Raw genomic sequence first — 16,806 nt, forward strand, 5'->3', positions numbered from 1 at the left:
TATGTACATCTGCATACAAATACATTTCAAGTCGTGTTGAAATCTCAGTTGGACATATGCAATGTATGGACAATGTTTTTCTTCCATTGGCAAGCTAAGGGGAAATAACAGTCGACAATTAAAAGTCAGTACTGGAGCAGACCTGAATTCTCAATCTCAAAGTAAAATTCTGGGCGTTGCAAGGCTAAATGGAAGCAATGCTTTCTTTGAATATTTCAAAGTGAAAAGCTGCACACTTGCAGCGGCTGTTTGGTCAGTTGGGATGCCCTTTCTTGCCGTCGGAAACACACACACAGTGTTGCCGACCCAACCCTTCCTTCCAACCGGGGAGGAAGATTGTATTGTGTGTGTGTGTGTGAGAGAGAAAGAGAGAGGGGGGGGGGCGGAGGGAGGGAGAGAGAGGGGGTGAGAGGGGGGGGGGGGGTGTGGGTGAGAGAGTGAGGGAGAGGGGGAGAGAGAGGGGGAGGGAGCGAATGAGAGGGAGAGGAAGAGAGGGAGAGGGAGTGATTGAGAGAGAGGGAGAGAGAGAGGGGGGAGAGGGAGGGAGAAAGAGAGAGGGGGGAGAGGGAGGGAGAAAGAGAGAGAGGGAGAAGAAGAAAAGGAGAGGGAGTGTGTGAGAGAGAGGGAAAGAGAGAGGGAGTGAGAGGGAAAGAGGGAGAGAGGGGAGAGAGAGGGAGAGCGAGGAGGGGGAGGGTGGGGAGAAAAGCTGTAAGCAAAGCTGAACTGATCAGGCAGCGCCAGCCAGCAGACTCTTTGAAATCTTAGCAGCTGCATGAGGAATCTTTTGTGACTTCACCTCACATTCCCAGCCAGCTCTGGGTGCATTTATGCTACTGCCTGCAGGTTTTGGATGTCTTTCATTTGAATGTATTTATCTGAAGGAAAGAGCTGCTCTCAGTGAAGAGTAACATAAGCAGACGAGACGACGAAGAGAGAGGAACACTCACTCACACACTCACACTCACACACACACACACACACTCACACAGCCAAGAAGATCAGAGTCAGGTGTGTCGCTGCTGTGAAGTGTCAGATTGCCCGGCAAGGGGGGGAAAGCTAGACTTCAACACAACTGCACTTTTTTGGACGAGAAAAAAAAAAAACAGAGCGGGCTGTTTGTTGAGCTTTTGAAACGTGGGAAACCCGGAATCCAGAACAAACGGTGGAGCTGCCTGCTCTATCTAGTCTGAGCTGTGATCACAGCGTTCCTGCCAGCACTGCTCTGATGTATGTCAGCTTTGCAACAGCTAACACCACCAACTCACGGTGACGGCTGAGCCCATCGTTAAGGGCTGCCCCGTCTGATTCCGCTCTGTCTTTCATCTGGACGTGGACCAGAATGGATTAAGAAAATCATCGGGAAGATTTTTTTTTTTTTAAAAGAAGCACAATTGACAGATTTCCTGAGACAGGAACCAAGCTGCAGCCTCGACGCCCAACAACTTAATGCTAACAGGTACGGAAATGTTTCTTTTGTCCTTTATTGAAGATTTGTTTTAATCTTGTCTAATTGCGCTGTAAAACTGCTCCCTCTGCCAACCACTGGAGATTGTTGCCGTGGTGATGCGAGTGTAGTTATTGGGTGTTAAAGTTTACCCAAGTAAGATACATTATCTCCTCCTCGTAACATAGACTGGGCTCATGGTGTCTGGCTGGGACTTTGCAAACTGTGGAAGACACAGGCTCCGGGTAAAATCCTATCGCAGTTTGTTGTCTGTCCTTCGTTGAATGTATATTTACTGTCGCCTCAATAGCCCCTGCTTGGTGACTCCTCAATCAGAGTTTTTAAAGAAGGAACTGCAGATGCTGGAAAATCGAAGGTAGACAAAAATGCTGGAGAAACTCAGCGGGTGCAGCAGCATCTATGGAGCGAAGGAGATAGGCAACGTTTCACGTTGCCTATCTCCTTCGCTCCATAGATGCTGCCGCACCCGCTGAGTTTCTCCAGCATTTTTGTGTACCCTCAATCAGAGTTGCCTCGTCTCCAAAGTCTACAAATGGTGCCCGGTATGATGTACTAATTGATGGAGTCCTTGTGATTCCTGTCTTAAAGTGCGTTTAAAATCTGCCTGTGCTTTTCTAGAATCTCAGAGATGTAACATATGTGGGATGGGATGGGTTCACCTTCTGGTGTTGTGTTGGTTTTGTATCCAGGGGCTAATGTAGTACGTTTAGAATCTGTCTTTGTCCTTTATAAAACCCATCTTCTCAGAGGGGGCATCTAGTATGTGTAGGAAGGAACTGCAGACAGTTTCACACCTTCCATTCATTTTTTGCTTTGCACCTTATGGTATCTCTAGTTTCCCTCTCCCCCTGACTCTCGGTCTGAAGAAGGGGTCTCGACTCTAACGTCTCCCATTCCTTCTCTCCAGAGATACTGCCTGACCTGCTGAGATACTTTTAGCATTTTGTGTGCAACTAACATTAGATGGATTTACCCTGTTGTGTTCTGAGAGTATAATGAACTCAATGCTCTTTACAAAGGATAGTTAGAATTAAATACATTGGATGAATAGGACAAATAAAATCCAATGTCTATTTGAGAGGGATGGGGCGGGGGGGAGTCTGAAGTGTTCGAACCCCCGAAATGCCAGCCATTCCTTCTCCCCAGAGATGATGCCTGTCCCGTTGAGTTACTCCAACATTTTGGTGCTTATCCTCAGTGTAATGCCCCTGTCCCACTTAGGAAACCTAAACGGAAACCTCTGGAGACTTTGCGCCCCACCCAAGGTTTCCGTGCGGTTCCCGGAGGTTGCGGGTGGTTGCCGGAGGTTGCAGGTAGTGGAAGCAGGTAGGGAGGCTGACAAAAACCTCCGGGAACCGCACGGAAACCTTGGGTGGGGCGCAAAGTCTCCAGAGGTTTCTGTTCAGGTTTCCTAAGTGGGACAGGGGCATTAGCAGTTCCTTCCCGCCCATGGGGAAAACCTATGCATGTAAAAACAATACAGACTACACTTGTAGCAATCAAAGGAACCAAGCGGTTTGCTACGAGGCTGGTGCTGATCTCTTCACGTGGAGGTTTCAGAATTGTTTCTGGGTGTCAGAAAGATTTCACAAAATGCATTTAGCATTTCCCATCTTTCCAGCTCTGACACCAATGTTTGAGGCAGGGACACTTTGGGAGAACACTCTGTCTGGTTTAAAAAAAAATCCTTAACCACAGTAATGCGCTCGGAAAACATGCTCAACAACAATTCCTTTTCAAACCTCCCCTGGGTCACACCTGGTGACCCACACGCTATTACCCACGACAAACATGAGGGGAATAGATCGGGTAGACGCACAGAGTCTCTTGCTCAGAGTAGGTGAATCGAGGACCAGAGGACATAGGTTTATGGTGGAGGGGAAAAGATTTAATAGGAATCTGGGAGGTAACTTGTTCACACACAAAGGGTGGTGGGTGTATGGAACGAGCTGCCAGAGGGGGTAGTTGAGGCAGGGACTATCCCAACGTTTAAGAACCAGTTAGACAGGTCTGAAGAAGGGTCCTACTCATTCCCTCTCTCCAGACCCTTGATCAGTCTGAAGAAGAGTCTCGACCCCAAACATCACCTATTCCCTCATAGATGCTGCCTCACCCGCTGAGTTTCTCCAGCATTTTTGTCTACCCTCTCTCAAGAGATGCTGAGTTACTCCAGCATTTTGTATCTATCTTCGGTTTAAACCAGCATCTGCAATTCCTTCATAGACAGGTACATGGATAGGACAGGTTTGGAGGGATGTGGACCAAACACGGGCAGGTGGGACTAGTGTAACTGGGACATGTTGGCCGGTATGGGCAAGTTGGGCCGAAGGGCCTGCTTCCATCCTGTATCACTCTATGATTCTATGACAAGGCACCGAGATTCTTAACAACTCTTATTATGGAGTGCTGATCTCTGCATTTAGTATAGAGGAGGACATTAACAGCTGCTCTCTGGATAAATGTCTAAATATTTCCTTTCACAACAGAAAGTTGAATTAAATTGCAACTCCTGAATACTGCCAGACCGTGTCCCATTTTCCTTGAAAATTCATCCCCTTTGATCTCTCGTTTTCACACCTTGCATCTTACCATTCCATATCTTTATCTAAAGGGTCAGTTCAACCCAGTCATTAGGTCTTATTTAGATACGGTAGATGGTCTGGCGATAAGCAAGTCCTCTGAACCAGATATTATCCTGATAGACACAAAATGCTGGAGTAAATCAGCATGTCAGGTAGCATCTCTGAAGAAAAGGAATAGGTGACATTTCGGGTCGAGACCCTTCTTCGGACTTGAACCGAAACGTCACCCATTCCTTCTCTCCAGAGATGCTGCCTGGCCCGCTGAGTTACCCCAGCATTTTGTGTCTATCTTCGGTGTAAACCAGCAACTGCAGTTCCTTCCTACACACCAGGTATTTTTGTGACAGAAACAACTCTGAAACAGACAGCCATTAGAGAGCAGAAGAATCTGAAGGTGATGCCCGCACTGTGGTGAGGAAAATAGTCTCCAACTCCCAGTGCCGTTAGCAACCAGGCTGTCAACATTCAAGGTGAACCACTATAATCTAGCTCAGGAGGTGACCAGGAGGTGACTGTTATAAAAAATACAATGTCATCGCGAGATGTAATACAAATGAGGCCACCGATTGTGAGGAGACGTGAGTTGGAACAACAAAGAAATTTGAGAGAAGTGAACTGATATTGTGAATGAGACATGAGAAATCTGATCCTGTTTTACACTTGTTTTTGTACGTTTGCCTGAGCGACACAAACTCGGTGACTGTTCACACTGTGGCACAATGACGCAGCCCAGACCATCACACAAACCAACCTCCCTTCCATTGACTCCATCTACACCTCACGCTGCCTCGGCAAGGCCAGCAGCATCATCAAGGACAAGTCGCACCCCGGCCACTCCCTCTTCTCCCCTCTCCCATCAGGCAAAAGGTACAGAAGTGTGAAAACGCACACCTCCAGATTCAGGGACAGTTTCTTCCCAGCTGTTATCAGGCAACTGAACCATCCTACCACAACCAGAGAGCGAGTGGTGAACTACTATCTACCTCATTGGTGAGCCTTGATCGGACTTTGCTGGCTTTACTTTGCACTAAACGTGATTCGCTTATCATGTATCTATACACTGTAAATGGGTTGATTGTAACTATGTATTGTCTTTCTGCTGATTGGATAGCACGCAACAAAACCTTTCCACTGTATCTCGGTACATGTGACAATACACTAAATTAAACTAAACTAAACATATCTCTGTGTCTCCCTCACTCCTGACTCTCAGTTTGAAGAAGGGTCTCGACCCGAAATGTCACCCGTTCCGTCTCCAGATATTCTACCTATCCCACTGAGTTACTCCAGGATTTTGTGTCTACACAATAAGATCTTCCAGAGTATGAGAGTTGTATGATACCTGTCTTTGTACAGATGAGTAACCATTACAAATTAGCTTAATAGAAACATATAAAATAGGTGCAGGAGGAGGTCATTCGGCCCTTCGAGCCAGCACGGCCATTCATTATGATCATGGCTGATCGTCCCCAATCAATAACCCGTGCCTGCCTTCTCCACATATCCCTTGACTCCACTAGCCCCGAGAGCTCTATCTAACTCTCTCTTAAATCCATCCAGTGATTTGGCCTCCACTGCCCTCTGTGGCAGGGAATTCCACAAATTCACAACTCTCTGGGTGAAAAGGTTTTTTCTCACCTCAGTCTTAAATGGCCTCCCCTTTATTCTAAGACTGGCCCCTGGTTCTGGACTCGCCCAACATTGGGAACATTTTTCCTGCATCTAGCTTGTCCTGTCCTTTTATAATTGTATATGTTTTTGTAAGATCCCCCTCATCCTTCTAAACTCCAGTTAGATAATGAAACATCACAGGTGAGTGGGGAAAGAGTTGCGACAGAAGACCGGCTGAATTGTATGGAGAAGCTCAAATGCAAATCCAATCAGCAAAGAAAACTGTAACGTTTCCAATCTTTAAAAAAAATACACTAAATGAGTTCCTGATTCAAACTACAGAGTAAATGGCAATGAGGTGTTCAAAGACACTGGAATATGTTTAAATGCTTCAGGGCTAAACATTTGAGACAGGAATAGTTCATTTACATCTTTATATTCATGATCACTTCATCATATTTCCTTGTCTGTCGTTGCTTTCTGCATATCTTTCATTCATTTGTCCTAAGTACCATCTATATATTTCAGGTAGTCCCTGCTTTCTCCCTCTTTCCCCTCCCCTTCCCAGCTCTCCCACAACCCACTGTCTCTGCCTCTTCCTTTCTTCTTCCTGCTCCCCCCCACATCAGCTTGAAGAAGGGTCTCGACCCGAAACGTTGCCTTTTCCCTTCGCTCCATAGATGCTGCCTCACCCACTGAACTTCTCCAGCATTTTTGTCTACCATCTATATTTCCCATTCACTCGCCCCCCCCTTGAGTCTGAATGGATCGACTGGGCTTGTATTCACAGGAATTTAGAAGGATTAGAGGGGATCTTATAAAAACATAAAATTCTTAAAGGATTGGACTGCCTAGATGCAGGAAAAATGGTCCCCCATGTTGTGCGAGTCCAGAACCAAGGGCCACAGTTTACGAATAAGGGAACCATTGAGGACTGAGATAAGGAAAAACTTTTTCACCCAGAGAGTTGTGAATCTGTGGAATTCTCTGCCACAGAAGGCAGTGGAGGCCAATTCACTGGATGTTTTCAAGCAAGAGTTAGATATAGTTCGTAGGGCTAAAGGAATCAAGGGATATGGGGAGAAAGGAGGAACGGGGTACTGATTTTGAATGATCAGCCATGATCATAGAGAATGGTGGTGCAGGCTCGAAGGGCCGAATGGCCTACTCCTGTACCTATTTTCTATGTTTCTATGAAGAAGGGCCTCCACCTGAGACGTCACCTACTCCTTTTCCCAAGAGATGCTGCCTGTCCCGCTGAGTAACTACAGCTTTTTGTGTCTGGAACACTTCTAATATATTTGTTTTGTCAGTTTTAAAGATTGATAGTATGGAGAGCCAAGAGTGAGGAGTGTTTTACTGTCAATATTATAGTATGGATATTATAGTTATTAGTATAACTAGCAGTGTATACATTTTATCCAATATAACTAGCAATAGCCATCATAGTAAGTCTGCTGTCTTCAGTAACTCTGAGCTAATGGATTTTACAAAATGTCTTCCTTGTATTCATGAGATGTGACCTAACGATGAGCTGATCAGTTTGCAATGAACAGTAGCAGTTTAATCCTTGATAGCAACGCATCCCATCATATGTAGACTAGCAGCCTGGAGTTTAAAATTTTTATTTTTTTAATTTATTAGAAGTACAGTAGGTTACAGTAGTACAAGCCACATATATCGTATTACATTTATTGTACCCCTTCATTTTTTAAGCTTTAAAGGAGAGATAGAAAGAAAGAAAGTAAAGCACATGAGAGCGAGTCGTGTTAGTGTAAAAGAGTGATCGAATAGAAAAACACATTAAACAAAGTTAGGGAAAAAAGTTAAGAAATAGGCCATAGGAAAGAAAGAAAGAAAAAGAAACAAAAGCTCTATTATGAAAACCGCGCAAAAAGGGATATACCAACTTCGTATTTTACATCCCCCCTTACCAGATCCTGACACCATTTCTTTTTTAAAGTACTGTTGCACCTTGTACTTGTAGTAAGTCGATAAATGCAGACCACGTCTTTTGGAAGTGGTCTGATTTGCCAGCAAGGAGGAGTGTCATATCTTCCAGGTGTAATGTCAGCGTGGAGTTTTAAAGATACCGCTACTGCTTTCAGAAATTCATGGTACAGGTAGATGCAGAATGAAAAGGAACGGTCCACCCCTGCCTAGCTCTGTAAGGATTACATTGTAACTCCTCTCTTGCGGCCTACCGAGGGAAAGCAGTAATGTTCCGTCATCTAACTCAATCACTGCACACACAAGTCGACCAAAAGATAGTTCTTCACATTTAGCTGATTCTATACTGAGAATCAGCCTTTTACTTGCAGTTCGTTCATACTGTGTAGAAACCTCCTGAAAATATGGAACATGGTGGCGCAGCGGTAGAGTTGCTGTCTTACATCGCTCGCAGCGCCAGGGACCCGGGTTCGATCCCGACTGCGGGTGCTGTCTGTACGGAGTTTGTACGTTCTCCCCGTGACCTGCGTGGATTTTCTCCCACCCTCCAAAGGCATACAGATTTATTTAAGGTTAATTGCCTTGGTATAATTGTAAAACGTCCCTGGTGTGTGCAGGATAGCGTTAGTGTGCACGGATCGCTGGTCGGCGCGGACCCGGTGGGCCGATGTGCTTGTTTGAACGCTGTATCTCTAAACTAAACTAAACTAAAATAAACTAAATGGATCAGGAGACCACAGGAACAGGCCCTTCGGCCCACAATGTCTGCGCTCAACATGATGCCAATGTAAACTAATCTCCTCTGCCTGCATGCGATCCATATAATAATAATAATATAATAATAATATATCTTTTATTGTCATTGCACGTCAGTGCAACGAGATTTAGTGTGCAGCTCCACTGATGCGCAGAATTATCTCTTCATTCCCTGCTTATCCATGTGCCTATCTAAAACCTCGAATGACATTATGATCACAGCTTGTTCCTGGCACCCACCGCCACTGCTAATGATGGAACCGTCCCTATCTTGAGACTCACGACAATGCTTGAGCCTTCTGTTGCTGTCCACATGTTGCATACATTTCTATTTATTGTAGCTTTCCAATGTCGCCAGGTCTCAGTTTGGGATCTGCTCGTAAGTGTTCAGTGCCAGGACTCAGTGAGTCCTCACCGCTGGGAATTTGCCTAAAGTGGCACAGAAAACCCCTTTAGCTGTGTATCCAATTTTAGTTTAGTTCAGGGAAACAGCGCGGAAACAGGCCCTTCGGCCCACCGAGTCCGTGCCGACCAGCGATCGCCCCGTACACCACCACCTTCCTACACACACACGAGGGATGATTTGCAATTTTTACCAAAGCCAATTAACCACCAAAACTGCACGTCTTTGGAGTGTGGGAGGAAACTGGAGCAACCGGAGAAAAGCCACGCAGGTGACGGGGAGAACGTGCAAACTCCGTCCAGACAGCACCCGTAGTCAGGATCGAACCCGGGTCTCTGGCGCTGTGAGGCAGCAACTCTACTGCTGCGCCACCTGAAAAAAAGTGTTGTGAATCTTAAGAGTAGAAACAAAGAACTGCAGGTGCTGGTTTACAAGAAAGAAACCCCATACAAAGTACTGGAGCAACTAAGGGGGTCAGGCAGCATCACTGGAGAACGTGGATAAAGTGACGTTTCAGGTCGGGATCCCTTCTTCAGAAGGTGAATCTTATCTTTTCCACACCGGAAAGCAGGAAACCAACTCGATTTTTCTCCGAGATTACTATTCAAATTTGTGTTAATAGGAATGAGAATGCCAGGATCAAGGTGAACAAAGTGGGCCAAGTAGCTCCAGGGTGCTTATAAAATGAGAGATGAATCCATCATCAAAATGATGCTGTGTATTGTTCAACAGCGAGAGAAACTCTGGAACACAGAAGCAAAGCCCAACTATGAATTTAGTTTAGTTTAGGTTTAGTTCTGAGATACAGCGCGGAAACAGGCCCTTCGGCCCACCGAGTCTGCCCCGACCATTGATCCCCCCCCGTACACTAGCGCTATCCTACACACACTAGGAACAATTTACAGTTTGACCAAAGCCAATGAACCTACAGCCCTGCACGTCTTTCGAGTGTGGGGGGGAAACCGGAGCACCCGGAGAAAACCCACGCGGTCACGGGGAGAACGTGCAAACTCCGCACGGACAGCACGCGTAGTCAGGATCGAACCCGGGTCTCTACCACTGTGCCACCGTGCTGCATGAATGGCTTATTGCCTTGATATTTTCCCGTATTCAATTATGTTCATTCATAAGGTAGACAAAAATGCTGGGGAAACTCAGCGGGTGAGGCAGCATCTATGGAGCAAAGGAAATTGGTGACATTTCGGGTCACCCGTGCTTGATCGAGACCCGAAACGTCTCCTATCCATGTTCCCCAAATTGCACCTACCCAATAGTTAATGCTTCCAAAGGAATTGGATACATTAGTAATGTTAAGAAACTGTGGTGGTAAAAATGCTGGAGAAACTCAGCGGGGTGAGGCAGCATCTATGGAGCGAAGGAATAGGTGACGTTTCGGGTCTTGACCCGAAACGTCACCTATTCCTTCGCTCCATAGATGCTGCCTCACCCGTTGAGTTTCTCCAGCATTTTTATCTACCTTCGATGTTCCAGCATCTGCAGTTTCTTCTTAAACATGTTAATTCATGATATTTTTTATTGCGTCAAAATTCGGAGCTTTGTCCCGTTAATTGCCTGCATCTGGAAGCCAGAGTCGCTGCCTCATTGTACTGGAATGATAATTAGCTGACAAGGGAGATTTGTTGTGTTCGGTTTCAAGCACTTTATAGTATTCAAGATAAAATGGTTTCCTGGGGAATTCTAAGAAGGCAGAGTTGCAATGGCCCATCCTGTAGCTTCGTAACAATGAGAAACGTGTGGTGCCTTGGTCACTGGTGAACACCTTGCTCCCTTCAGTAGAACATGTCCATTCAACACGGAAGGCCAGCTGTTCTGTTTTAATGGAACGATGAGAAATGCATTGCCACACGGTCAGAAGGATTTGACCTTCCATGGTCCATTGTCCTAGCGTGCAGAATAGCACTAGTGTTCGGGGATTGCTGGATGGCGCAGACTCGGTGGGCAGACGGTCATGAGGTCATAAGTGATAGAAACATAGAAACATGGAAAAATAGGTGCAGGAGTCAGTATCCTATACCTGCCTTCTCTCCATACCCCCTGATCCCTTTAGCCACAAGGGCCACATCTAACTCCCTCTTAAATATAGCCAATGAACTGGCCTCAACTACCTTCTGTGGCAGAGAATTCCACAGAATCACCACTCTCTGTGTGAAAAATGTTTTTCTCATCTCAGTCCAAAAAGATTTCCCCCTTATCCTTAAACTGTGACCCCTTGTTCTGGACTTCACCAACATCGGGAACAATCTGTTCAAGAAGGAACTGCAGATGCTGGAAGATCGAAGGTACACAAAAATGCTGGAGAAACTCAGCGGGTGCAGCAGCATCTATGGAGCGAAGGAAATGGGCGACGTTTCGGGCCAAAACCCTTCTTCAGACTGATGGGGGGGGGGGGGTGGGGGGGAGAAGGAAGGAAAAAGGGAGGAGGAGGAGCCCGAGGGCAGGGGGATGGGAGGAGACAACTCGAGGGTTAAGGAAGGGGAGGAGACAGCAAGGGCTAGCAAAACTAGGAGAATTCAACGTTCATGCCATCCGGACGCAAGCAACCCCGGCGGAATATGAGGTGCTGTTCCTCCAATTTCCAGTGTTGCTCACTCTGGCAATGGAGGAGACCCAGGACAGAGAGGTCGGATTGGGAATGTGAGGGGGAGTTGAAGTGCTGAGCCACCGGGAGTTCAGGTAGGTTATTGCGGACTGAGCGGAGGTGTTCGGCGAAACGATCGCCCAACCTCCTTCGGGAACAATCTTCCTGCATCTAGCCTGTCCAACCCCTTAAGATGATAGGAGAAGAATTAGGCCATTTGGCCCATCAAGTCAATACAATACAATACAATACCATTTATTGTCATTTGAGCCTCAGTGAGGCTCAAACGAAATTCCATTTCCACAGCCATACAAACAAAGACAATTTCCTAGACATACACACAATTTAATTCACACAAACATCCATCACAGTGAACCCACTGTGATGGAAGGCAAAGTATTTTCTCTCCCCTGTTCTCCATTTCTCTCCCGATGTCCAAGCCCCAGGCGGGCGATGCTAAGTCCCACGGCCATTTTAGGCCGTGCCGGGCGATTTACGACCCCAACTCCCGGTCTAAAAGTCACAATGTTGGAGCCCCCGGCGGGCGCTGGAATGTCCCACGGCCATGAAGCCGTGCCGGGCGATGTACGTCCCCGCTCCGGGTCGTTCCAACCCCGCGACACGGGTTGGAGAAGTCGCGTTGCGGCTATACTATAAAGTCCACTCCGCCATTCAATCATGGCTAATCTATCTCTCTTTCCTCCTAACCCCATCCTCCTGCCTTCTCCCCATAACCGCTGACACCCGTACTGATCAAGAATCTATCTGTCTCCACCTTAAAAATATCCACTGCTCTGGCCTCCACAGCCTTCTGTGGCAATGAATTCCACAGATTGACCACCCCCCTTACATTGAAAAGGGATCACATGCGGACGGCCTGGTTGTAATCATGTATAGTTTTTCCGCTGATTGGATAGCACGCACCATAAATGCTTTTTCCTGTACCTCGGTAACGTGACCATAAACCAACCTAAACTATCACTGTGCTGCTTGTGGAGTAGCAGCCGTTTAGTTTATTGTCTTATGTAATGAACATTGAAGTTGCATAAAGTGATGGGCGGCACTGTGGCGCAGCGGTAGAGTTGCTGCCTCACAGCGCCAGAGACCCGGGTTTGATCCTGACTGTGGGAGCTGTCTGTACGGAGTTTGCACTTTCTCCTCATGACCACATGGGTTTTCTCCAGGTGCTCTGGTTTCCTCCCACAATCTAAAGACATATAGATTTGCAGGTTAATTGGCTTCGGTATCATTGTAAATTGCAAGATGAGTATACAAACTTAAAACACACGGTATTGGGGGTTCAGTATTGATGTGGATAGGGAACTGGCTGGCAGACAGGAAGCAAAGAGTAGGAGTAAACGGGTCCTTTTCACAATGGCAGGCAGTGACTAGTGGGGTACCGCAAGGCTCAGTGCTGGAACCCCAGCTATTTACAATATATATTAATGATTTGGACGAGGGAATTAAACGCAACATCTCCAAGTTTGCGGATGACACGAAGCTGGGGGGCAGTGTTAACTGTGAGGAGGATGCTAGGAGGCTTCAAGATGACTTGGATAGGCTTGGTGAGTGGGCAAATGCATGGCAGATGCAGTATAATGTGGATAAATGTGAGGTTATCCACTTTGGTGGCAAAAACAGGAAAGTAGACTTATATCTGAATGATGGCCGATTAGGAAAAGGGGAGATGCAACCAGACCTGGGTGTCATGGTACACCAGTCATTGAAAGTAGGCATGCAGGGGCAGCAGGCAGTGAAGAAAGCGAATGGTATGTTAGCATTCATAGCAAAAGGATTTGAGTATCGGAGCAGGGAGGTTCTACTGCAGTTGTACAGGGTCTTGGTGAGATCACACCTGGAGTATTGCATGCAGTTTTGGTCTCATAATCTGAGGAAAGACATTCTTGCCATGGCGGGAGTACAGAGAAGGTTCACCAGACTGATTCATGGGATGTCAGGACTTTCATACGAAGAAAGACTGGATCGACTCGGCTTGTACTCGCTAGAATTTGGAAGATTGAGGGGGGATCTTAAGGGGTTGGACAGGCTAGATGCAGGAAGATTGTTCCCGATGTTGGGGAAGTCCAGAACAAGGGGTCACAGTTTAAGGATAAGGGGGAAATCTTTTAGGACCGAGATGAGAAAAACATTTTTCACGCAGAGAGTGGTGAATTTCTGGAATTTTCTGCCACAGAATGTAGTTGAGGCCAGTTCATTGGCTATATTTAAGAGGGAGTTAGATGTGGCCCTTGTGGCTAAAGGGATCAGGGGGTATGGAGAGAAGGCAGGTACGGGATACTGAGTTGGATGATCAGCCATGATCATATTGAATGGCGGTGCAGGCTCGAAGGGCCGAATGGCCTACTCCTGCACCTTTTCTATGTTTCTATGTTTCTGTGTCCCTAGCGTGTGTGGGATAGCGCTAGTGTACGGGGTGACGCTGGTCAGCACGGAGTCGATGGGCCGAAGGGCCTGTTTCCATGCTGTATCTCTAAAGTCTAAAGATAAAACGATAGAGGGTCAGGAAATACCAGCTCGTTGTGTGGAGGAGGAACTGCAGATGCTGGTTTAAACCAAAGATAGGCACAAAAAGCTGGTGTAACTCAGCAGGTTGGGCAGCACCTCTGGAGAAAGAGAATAGGTGATGATTGGGATCGAGGCCCCTTCTTCACACTGAGAGTCAGGGGAAAGGGAAGCGAGAGATATAGACGGTAATGTAGAGAGATATCGAACTCGGTCTGTCAGGCTTGAAGCAGACTTAGCTGACAAGTCACAACTGAACACCTTCTACCCCACATTGTTCTCCCCATGGATGTTGCCTGACTCACTGAATATTTTCCGGCATCTTCCCTTTGTATTTTTGAATTGTGCTGCAGCCCATGTCCGCCTCAACTCTCGATTCACAGAGTCTCTTGACCAGAGTGGGTGAATCGAGCACCAGACCTAGGTTTAAGGTGAAGGGGAAAAGATTTAATAGGAATCTGAGGGGTAACTTTTTCACACAAAGGGTGGTGGGTGTACGGAACAAGCTGCCAGAGGAGGTGGTTGAGGCTGGGACTATCCCATCGTTTAAGAAGCAGTTAGTCAGGTACATGGATAGACAATAGACAATAGACAATAGGTGCAGGAGTAGGACATTCGGCCCTTCGAGCCAGCACCACCATTCAGTGTGATCATGGCTGATCATCCACAATCAGTACCCCATTCCTACCTTCTCCCCATATCCCCTGACTCCGCTATTTTTAAGAGCCCTATCTAACTCTCTCTTGAAAGTATCCAGAGAACCCGCCTCCACCGCCCTCTGAGGCAGAGAATTCCACAGACTCACCACTCTCTGTGAGAAAAAGTGTTTCCTTATCTCCGTTCTAAGTGGCTTACTCATTATTCTTAAACTGTGTGTGGCCCCTGGTTCTGGACTCCGCCAACATCGGGAACATGTTTCCTGCCTCTAGTGTGTCCAAACCCTTAACAATCTTGGATAGGACAGGTTTGGAGGGATATGGACCAAGCGCAGGCAGGTGGGACTAGTGCAGCTGGGACATGTTGGCCGGTGCGGGCGAGTTGGGCTGAAGGGCCTGTTTCCACGCTGTATCACTCTATGGCTCCATAATTGGCTTTCTTGGCCCTCAGGAGCGGGATAAAGAATGAGAAATAGCAAGGCTTCTGTGGCTGATCGATGGTGGTGGTGGCTACCATTAGACAGACAGTGGCTGAGGGCATCATCACGCTCAGCCGCCCAGCCGTCAGTGTCGAACAGAATGAAAAATGAGAAGTAAATAAAACATCAAAGAGTTATGATGGTAGAGATCTGGGAGTCAGATTATAATGACAGCAAATGATCCCGTTTTTGATTCCATCACAAGGACTATATATCAGACTGCAGTCAGGCACAATATATCTCAGTATTTAAAGTCTTTCAGCAGAGATTTCTTTGTCATTATTTCCAAATGTGTCACTTATTCCATGAAGCCTGGAGGTGCAATCATTCCTGGTGTTTAGTAGGTGAGCAGGTACTGCAGAAAGTGGCTACAGTGTGTGTGTGTGTGTGTGTGTGTGTAGGCAAGTGTTAGTGTGCGGGGATCGCTGGTCGGCTGTTTCTGCACTGTATCTCTCAACTAAACTCCACAACTCAATAACTCTATAAACTTTACAGGCCAGCGGTATGAATTTTTGATTTCTCTAACTTCAGGTAGCCCCGGCATTCCCCCCCTCTCTATCCCTCCCCCACCCAAGTCGCACCAGCTTCTCGTTTTCACCTACCAAACAGCTAACAATGGCCTCTTTCTTTTATCATCCTCACTTTTATTGTTTTTTATCTCTCTACATTGCCTATATCTCTTGTTTCCCTTATCCCTAGCCAGTCTGAAGAAGGGTCTCGACCCGAAACGTCACCTATTCCTCTTTAGAAACATAGACGCAGGAGCAGGCCATTCGGCCCTCCGAGCCAGCACCACCATTCAATGTGATCGTGGCTGATCATTCTAAAATCAGTATCCCTTTCCTGCTCTTTCCCCCATATCCCTTGATTCCGTTAGCCCGAAGAGCTAAATTCAACTCTCTCTTGAAAACATCCGGTGAATTGGCCTCCGCTGCCTTCTGTGGCAGAGAACTAAACTAAACTAAGTTGGAATTGGGACAGGAATTTAAAGTGACTTTGGGAATAAAGTGAGTCAGTGGCACTACTTTTGACTGGGAGAGGGACAATTACTGAGGCGAAAGAACCATTTTCAATACATCTTGCATGGAGGGGGCAAAATGCGGAGCTGATGTGAGCAGGAATTTACTGGCAATGTAATTGTATCTAAGAATTTAGTGGGAAACATAGAATATGAAATCAGAATGGGGGGGGGGAAGATTCAGGGACAGTTTCTTCCCAGCTGTTATCAGGCAACTGAACCATCCTACCACAACCAGAGAACGGTGCTGAACTACAATCTACCTCATTGGTGACCCTCGGACTATCCTTGTTTGGTCTTTGCTGGCTTTACCTTGCACTGAACGTTATTCCCTTTATCATGTACCTGTACACTGTAAATGGCACGATTGTGATCGTGTATTGTCTTTCCGCGGGCTGGTTAGCATGCAACAAAAGGTCAGGGTGGCGCAGCGGTAGAGTTGCTGCCATACAGCGAATGCAGCACCGGAGACCCAGGTTCGATCCCGACTACAGGTGCTGTCTGTATGCAGTTTGTACGCTCTCCCCGTGACCTGCGTGGGTTTTCTCCGAGATCTCCGGTTTCCTCCCACACTCCAAAGACGTGCAGGTTTGTAGGTTAATTGGCTTGGTGGTAAATGTAAAAATTGTCCCAGGTGGGTGCAGGATAGTGTTAGTGTGCGGGGATCGCTGGTCGGCGCAGACCCGGTGGGCCGAAGGGCCTGTTTCCGCGCTGTAACTCTAAACTAAACTAAAAAGGTTTTCACTGTACCTCGGTACACGCGA

At 46.8% G+C, this 16,806-nt stretch overlaps 1 protein-coding gene across 1 annotated transcript in view; it reads left to right on the forward strand.

The window, feature by feature from the left end:
* The first annotated feature begins 634 nt into the window (after window positions 1-634).
* The window catches only part of shisal1 (shisa like 1), a 102,282-nt gene continuing 86,110 nt past the window's right edge, over window positions 635-16,806 (forward strand). The window contains exon 1 of the mRNA XM_033037594.1: window positions 635-1,456. The gene's annotated coding sequence lies outside the window, so the exon portion shown is untranslated. The remainder of the gene's footprint in view (window positions 1,457-16,806) is intronic.

Source organism: Amblyraja radiata, chromosome 19, assembly GCF_010909765.2.
Source record: "Amblyraja radiata isolate CabotCenter1 chromosome 19, sAmbRad1.1.pri, whole genome shotgun sequence".
Lineage (NCBI taxonomy): Eukaryota > Metazoa > Chordata > Chondrichthyes > Rajiformes > Rajidae > Amblyraja > Amblyraja radiata.